We start from the raw sequence: 8650 nt of genomic DNA on the forward strand, positions 1-8650 counted from the left end.
GTCAAGGAGGACTAGGGTTAACCAGTTAAACTCCCCAGTCCAAGTTTGATCGGGTACAGATCAACTAAGTTCAAGAAGGACAGTATTCCTAACTGAAAGAACCAAATCATATAAAGCTGATACCATACTAAGCTCAGAGAAACTATTGAGAAATCTTGCAACACTTACTGTGCAGAAGTAACATCGTTCAACTCAAGATATAACATTCTTGCGACCATCAAGCTTTGTGCTATAAATAAACAAGTTACTGTTTCTTCAATTGTTGCTTATTATTTGAGCAAAGCATCTTTCAAAGGTGGTGGCAGCGATAACATTGAAAAGTAGAATACATAGAGGTAGAAGTTGAATCCTTCGCAATTTGGTGGCAGAGGTGGGATCCAAAAAGATTCCATCCCTGTCATCATACTTCTTTACAATATGTTATATATTACATATAATATTACAGTATAGTGGTATAGTTCAATATAGTAATATATAATGCTAATATTGTGCTATGCTAATAATATATTGTATGTACATACAGCTGCTCTGAGTCCCCTTCAGGGTGAGAAGGGCGGGATATAAATGTAATAAATAAATTTAGTAAATGAATAAATAAATAATTTTAGACTTAGGCTCGTCCAAAATCTGAAATGACTTGAAGGCACACAACAACAACAACAACAACAATCCTAATTGACTTGACTATCTCATTGGCCAGAAGCAGGCCCACACTTCCCATTGAAATCCTGATAGGTTTATGCTGGTTACATTGTTTTCATTTTAAAATATTGTATTGTTCTTTCATTGTTGTTGTTGTTTTGCACTACAAATAAGACATGTGCAGTGTGCATAGGTATTTGTTCGATTTTTTTCCTCCAAATGATAATTCGGCCCCTCCACAGTCTGAAGGATTGCCCTCTGCTTTAAAAGTTTGAGGACCCCTGATCTATGGTGAGCGTCCTGAGGGTGAAGGGGATATTACTGTGGGCAACACTACAGCACGCCTCTGTAAAACTTAGCCGGATTTCTAACACAATCAACCTTGTGGTCCAAAGGCAATAAGCACAACAAGTGGTAACAATTTCAGAAATCAATTTATTCGAGAAAGAGACATGCTGACAAAAACCGAGGAAATAAGAACCAAGCAAGTTCTCCTTTATCCATTGCTGGGACCCCTTGAACGGCAACCAGGACGACCCCAGGCTGGCCAGCAACATGCAGCATTCTCCCGGTCTCAGCCTGCATCGAGGTTCAGCATTAGGCTGGGATGTCAGGATTTTTCTGTCTTACTGAAGTCAAGAGGCTAATGGATCACATGCCTTTTAGATCAGCCAGCTGGACTCCTGCTCATTCCATCCCAATTCATTCTTAACAATGAAAGTGGGCATAAGAAAGAAGGGGAAATGATATTTTCCCATAAAAGATATTTTATTCCTTCAGGGTTTCTTTTGAAGGGGCAATGGGTATAGAAAAATGGGACAACTGTGCACCCCACCTAGCTTGCCTCCTCGAGATCACAATAGTCTTCCGCGAGTGCCCCCTATACTCCACCCCCTGGGATACACAGTGGCCCATTTCAAGCCCATTTGCATTTGCCACATTAGTTCACATTGGAGCAGGTGGGGTTTGCAGATCCTTTAATTGTGCTTGTTTTTTTGACCTGGGTGATGGTTGGAGTTTTTATCTGGGTATCCATCAGTGTGCGTAGTCTTTCTGTAAACCGTGTGGCTCAATGGTTGATTTGGTTTGCTGATGACTAGGACATCTAGAAATGGTTGATTTCCTTCATTTTCTTTTTCCAAGGTAAATTGGATGTTTGGGTGGATGTTGTTGATGTGATGCAGGAACCTGTTCTGTTTTTCTTCTCCATGACTTCAAATGGTGAAGGTGTCATCCAAATATCGGAACAATACGGGGGCTTTTTTGGTGCTATTTCCAGGGCCTTTTTCTCAAATGGCTTTTCTTTCTTCTCTTGTTATGTTGCTGGATGGACCCTTTGTTTCCTGAGGATCCTTAATGTTACCCTCTAACTTCTGCCGCTTCTTCCTCCTTTTGCTCAGATGAATGCTTCGCTGCCTGAGGGTTGCCCATCGATCAGATAATCATGGTCCGCGAATTATGAAGTTGAGATCAAGGGTGGGAAACGGTACATCCAGGTCACTGGCCAGGTGGGAGGGGAAGGTGCGAGGGTTTTTGCGGGAGGAGGGCGTGGACCGGCTCGAGGCAGAGGAATGATTTTGGGCGGGCTCCACTGTTCCGTGCTCAGAGGCATCTTCGGGAGAAAGGACTGTTGCCTTTTGACTTCTGTCTCTTCCACATTGGCCATCCGGCGCACAAACCCCGGCCGGAGATCCTTTTTGATGGAATCCTGCTGTGCCTTCTGGCCTTCCTTGCCGGTCTTCCCAAGGCCGTGGGGCTTGCTTTGTAAGGCAGGGGGCTCCTGCCGTGTCGGTCTTCGGAGCTGCCTCTCCTCCCGCTGCTTCTTGACCTTCTCCCTCAGGACTTCCGCTTGGGAGGCTTTTCGTGGGGCCAGTTCCCATAAGGGGCGCCTCTGCCTGCTTGGCCGCTTCGGATGGACGGGTGGCCCTGGCCACTTGACGGGGGCTTCCTCGGGCTCAGGGGGGTGACGCAAATAGATCAACCGGATCTCAGGAAGCAGGCAGCCAGTATTTAGCAGGTCGTATGCCTCCATTACAATTTCAAAAAAACAGAAACAAAACTCAAAACAAAAACAAACAAAATCAAAACAAAAACAAAACAAACCAAAAACAGCCAAATAATAAATAATAAAAGAAAATACGGCAAATAAAATAAATAAAATAAAAAGAATACAAACCAATAAATAAAATAAAATAAAATAAATGTATACTATATTTGAGAAAAAAGCTAAATAATTACGATTCTAAACTCTAACAAATACTACAAATAAATATATTCAATAAAACACACTCAATAACAAAAACAATTAACAGTCTAACAATACACAAACAAACCAATAATGAGAACAAATATCAAATACAACAACAACTACAACAACTACAACAAATACAACAACTACAAACCAATAAACCAAAACTAAACACAAATACTAGAATTGCAATGGGAGGCAAGGACAGGCTAAGGGCAGGGCAGCGATGAGCGGAGGATGAGGGCAGAATGAGGCCAGAGGAAGCTGGAAGAGCCCCAGAGGCAGCAACCGTCCAATCGCCTGGGGAGACATTGTGACATCAGAGGGAGGGAGGGGGAGGGAGGGAGGGAGGGGGAGGGATGGGGACATCAGAGGGGGAGGGGGTCTGTTGGGGGTGGGGGTCCTGGGAAGACGGTTGTGGAGAAAGAGAAGAACGGGGGCCATGCTGGGAGGCTCCTGAAGAGGGAGGCTGCCATCTTTGCCTTCCTCTGACTCTGAGAGTGGGATTTGCACCAGGGGCTTCCGATGGTAGTCTATTCAGTGCCTTCCATGTTGCCCAATCTTCTGTGTGCTCAGGGGGGAGTCTCTCATCCGCTCTTAGCCATGGATTGAGTTTCCGGGTTTTAGCCTGCCACTTTTGGACTCTCACTTGCTGAGGTCTTCCTGCGAGTATCTTTGTAGATCTTAGAAAGCTATTTTTTGATGTAAGGCATTGGCGTGCTGGTTGATATTCGAAGTTGATGTCAGGTGGTGCAATACCGGCTAAACAGTATATTTTCTCCAGTGGTGTAGGGTGTAGGCATCCTGTGATAAGGCGGCATGTCTCATTAAGAGCCACATCCACTGTTTTAACGTGGTGAGATGTGTTCCACACTGGGCATGCGTTCTCATTAGACATCATGAGTATAGACAACCTGACCCAACAACTTAAAAATGATCAAGGAAAGCCCCCAAAAAATCCATTTAAGGATGATTTGAAACAAGAAAAATTAATGGAAAGATACAAAGGGAAACTATAATACCAAGAAGAGTGACTGGGTGTGGAAGAATCAAACAAGATTTAGAAACATCTAAACATCCCAAACTATTCCCTTATAGCGGTCCCCCCATCCCATGCACAGCACTCCCTGAACTGATCCCTGAACATTTTTATATGTAAAAGCCTGAGTGAATAAAAAGTGCTTAGCCCTGCTGCTGGAAGGACTGCAGGGAGGGGGCCGTTCTGGCTTTCCTGGGAAGAAGGGACTTCCAGGGTTGAGGGGCAGCCGCCAAGAAGGAAAGCCCTCACTCACATTCCCACCAACCGGGCTTGAGATGGAGGTGGGACCGAGAGACGGGCCTCTCCTGAAGATCTCAGGACCCGGGCACATTCGTACAAGGAAATGCGGTTGGCCAGATAGCCCGGACCTGAACCGTCTAGGGCTTTAAATGTCACAACCAGAATTTGGATTTGTGCCCAGAAGCAGACTGGCAGCCAGTGTCTTGTCTGGATTAAATTTCAATTGGTTTTCCCTCATCCAGTCCATTACTGATGACAGACGCTGCTTTAGGATCAGGACAGTTTCCTTGACTTTAGGTGGAAAGGAGTAGTAGAGTTGGGTGTCATCCGCACATAGGTGGCTCCGAACTCCAAAACTTTGGATGACCTTTCATGTCAAACAGTGTGGGGGGCAAAATGGCATTGAGAAAATTACGATCTGCCAACTGCAAAAGGCCACCCTACTGGGATCTGCGCGCATCATCCGAAAATACATCACAGTCCTAGACACTTGGGAAGTGTTTGACTTCTGATTTTGTGATACGAAATCCAGCATATCTACCTTGTTTGCTGTGTCATGCATAATAATAATAATAATAATAATAATAATAATAATAATAATAATAATAATAATAATAATAATAATAATAATACAACTTGTTAAATAGCATGGGGGACCCATGGAGCAGATTGTGACACAGACCATCAACTGTGCTGGTAGCTGAAATTAAAGAGAAAGAAAAATGCTAAATTAACTATCATCTGAAAATACAACCTGAAGAACATCCTCAAATAATGCAAAGATAACATAAAATAGGATTGTACTATTAAGCCTAAAGAACTTGAAGCCAGAAGAACTGAAGCTGAGGACATTGTCATGAAGGAATCCAAAAGATACTATCTTCAGCAGAAAATAAAAGGAAGCATCAGTGGATTACAGGTGAAACTTTTCAAGCAGTTACAAACAGATAAAGAATAAAAATAAAAGGTGACAGAAATAAGGCAAGAACCTTGAATGCAACTGTTCAGATTTGTGTGCAGGGACAAGAAGAACTATAATTATGCAGAGAAATAGAAAATGACAACAAAAAGGAAAAACAAGAAATGTCTTCCACAAGGATATGATGCAGTGTGGCAGGATAGACCCTGTTATGCAAGGTGTTAAGAAGTTCTGACAGTACCTATTACTAATGATGTGCATTTATTATAAATGGGATAAATAGCAACTAGGACTAGGAGTGTGGGCAACTCGTACAGTAAATGTTATTTAGTTTGTAGAATAAACTGAACCTTAATGATGAGCTTGCAGAGTATTTTATATATTGTGGAAAAAGTTAGTTCAGTCTTGGCATATGAAGTACAGTAACGTCTTGTGGAGCATATCATTTTAAGTGACAATAAAAAGTCCTTCTTAAAATGTTATTACAGACATTGAGTGAAGTAAGGCATTTGACGTTTCCTGATCTGTTCATTGAGAAGTATCCAGAGGAGGTAAGTACACATTTAAATTTCTTGTCTATATTTGTGTGTTAGTCTTGGACTTTTCATTTACAAGACTGCTTAAACTCACATTTCCATTTCATAACTTTAAATTGCCAGTGAATGAGTGAGTGATTGCTAAACTGTATAGTTAAAAATGATCTTGATTTTATTAGTAAGCTACATTTTTTAATCCTTTTACTTTAAAGCTTCTTAGGGGAAAAACAGTTTGTGGCTCTGTTAATGAAGTCCTAAGTGGCATCTATGGTGGAGAACAGTTTTTGTCAGCTAAGAGGCAGCTGCAGTCCTTGTCTGAGCACATAGTACTCTGTGACCCTGGGTGCATCTGCACTGTACAATTAATACCATTTGGCACAATACTATGGAATTGTTGGAGTTGTAATTGTATATAATTTTAGCCTTCTCTGCCAAATAGTGCTAGCGGTTTCATAATCTACAAATCATAAGATTCCATAGCACTGAGCTTGGCAGTTAAAATTTGGTCAAACTGCATTAATTCCACAGTGGATAATATAGTCAAGTTAATTAGGATTATGTGTCTTCATTTCAAAATTAGGGCGACTCTAAGTCTAAAGCTTAGAGCAGGGGTGCAGGTAAATGACCTTGGAGGGCCACATCCGGCCTGTGTGCCTTAGTTTGGAGACCTCTGCCCTAAATTATTCTTTCATGGCCAAACCTGTGTCAATATACATTTAATTTTTCAAAGCAAAACATTTATAAGGGTTTTTTAATGGTTATAGTAAAGGATAGAAAAAGCATACTCTTATTCTTCCATAATACTGTGGATGTATTCTCTGTGGATGCAATGGGGAATCTACAAACAATTTATATGCTTCTCATTTCCCAGAAAGAGGCAGGGTTCATATGATCACAGATCTTTCTGCTTTTTAGACTCATATACACCTATATTCCACTTTCTTTCCTTACTTCACCCAGAGCTCTCTGTAGGCATTTTTATTCTTCAATCTATTTCTGTCTTTGATGTTTCTCTCTCTTTTTCTGTTTATTAGTTTTCTTTTAAAAAATCTACCTACTTTGTAGTTTCCTTCTATCCTTTTATCTCTTTTTCTACCTGGAGGAACCACAGGAATTAAAATCTCTACTTTAATCTATTATGCCACATAATATTTTGCAAATGGTTGGAAAGTATCTTTCAATGGGTATGGAGATTGTATATAGGCACTGATGCTAACAATGCTTTCCATTTTATGAAATGATATAGTGTATTATTCTCTGTTTAGTATGCAATGGTAAAGCACATGCTCTCTCCAAGTCCCACGGAAAGACCAGAGGCTGCGGACATTATAGAAAACCCTTTATTTGAAGACTTGGAATTCCCAGCAAAACCAGTGCTGCGACAGAGATCACGGACAATGAGTTTATCTGGATTGAAGCATTCAAGATAGCTGAATAAATAATTTGGCATAATTATGATGGATTGATTTTACTGTGGTAATTCAACAGGAAGAATTCAGTGTCCAGCAGCATCCCTGGAATATGCATATTCTCAGCTTTATGGTGTCATATTTATGTAAGCTACCATTGGATGGAGCTAAGAATTTATGTTTAATATTTTCTAATCTCTTGAAACACATGACTTTCACTTCATAATGTGGTATATTTTAAATTCTGATACACTGTCTAGTATGTGAACTTTGTACATATTCTAGGAAATTGGAAAGAATGGCTATTATGTAAATAAAATTAAATTCTGTATTTTTATAGAACCAGTTGGTCTCTAATCTTGACATATAGCCTTGATTACATTAATGTAAGACATGAAAGCTATTTTAGAGCAAACTTACAATTTTGTCCCTGGAGGATAACATGCACAATGAAAGTAGTTTTACTGTGATTAGCCAGTTTTAGACCAATTGTGATTTGTTTCTGCTCAGTAGACATTGTTGAAAAAAATTAGATGAGGAAGGAAAAAGATTTGAACAGCTTGAATTGCCACAGTAACAAATGAAGCATTTATTCAATATTTTTGTAATTCCTAAAACATTGTGTCTAACGTTACCTTGCAAGAATGTAGTAATCAGGTCTTAATACATTCCCGAAATGAGATGATTGTGCTTGATAAACACCTCCTTCTCACTGTAAATATGTTAATTTTTTATTTATAAAATGGCAAATCAATCCTTTTGGGGTTGGTGGTGTACAGTATGCACTTGGAACAATTTGTTAGGTGCATTTAATTACTGTGACTTCTTTCAAGTCTGATTTAATAAAATCTTTTTTTATTTAGAGGTGGTTGTCTTGTATTTTAAAATTATGAATGGAATAATTTCAGCATTGTGTCAAAATCTGACTTCAGAGAACCATAATTCTGTAAATTTATTGGGCTGACGGAGTTCCTACTTTCCCCCTACAATAGGGGCAGACAATCTGCAATCTTTCAAGGCTCTGCATCCCATTCCCAATTCCCTCAGACCCCAGCTTCTTTGCAGAAAAATCCTGGGGACAGAGTCGATATTCAGTGCAAGGCTTCCTCTTCTGTCAGCACTTCCATGAACTTCTATCAATTGATACCAGGACAAAAACTTAAGCTACTGATTTACCGAGTTACCATTTTTGGTTGATCATAAATAAAACATGACACAGTGTGCCTGTTTTGGTCTGTGTACTTCTATTTGGTGATCGGTCCTTTTGTTTACGAATATTTTGAGTGATTCCCTAGGGCACTAAATATGAAACCATTCTATATTTTGAACTGCATCTCCCAGCAGTCCTAGCAAGCTTAGCTAAGGATGGGTCCACCTGGGAGTTACCATTCAAAGACATCAGTTTTCACTCTAGAGGGCTTGAGACAATAAGAATTAGGGCCTCCTTTTCTGGATTCGGTAGGTCTGACCCCGGCCTCTTGACAGAAAAATGCAGGGGACAGAGACAACACTGAGTGCAAAGCTTCATCCTATTCTGACATGAACTTCTACCAGCTGATACCATGGCAAATCTACTGATTTAAGGAGCTACTCGCTGTTTTGAGGAGACCCCAGATG

General features: G+C 40.4%; 1 long non-coding RNA gene across 1 annotated transcript; it reads left to right on the forward strand.

The window, feature by feature from the left end:
• Positions 1–3272: 3272 nt before the first annotated feature.
• LOC134292405 (uncharacterized) lies at positions 3273–7895 on the forward strand. The gene is made up of 2 exons (XR_009999650.1): positions 3273–5639; positions 6890–7895. It is a non-coding gene; the product is annotated as an uncharacterized LOC134292405 (long non-coding RNA).
• Positions 7896–8650: the final 755 nt, after the last annotated feature.

Source organism: Anolis carolinensis, chromosome 6 (assembly GCF_035594765.1).
Source record: "Anolis carolinensis isolate JA03-04 chromosome 6, rAnoCar3.1.pri, whole genome shotgun sequence".
Lineage (NCBI taxonomy): Eukaryota > Metazoa > Chordata > Lepidosauria > Squamata > Dactyloidae > Anolis > Anolis carolinensis.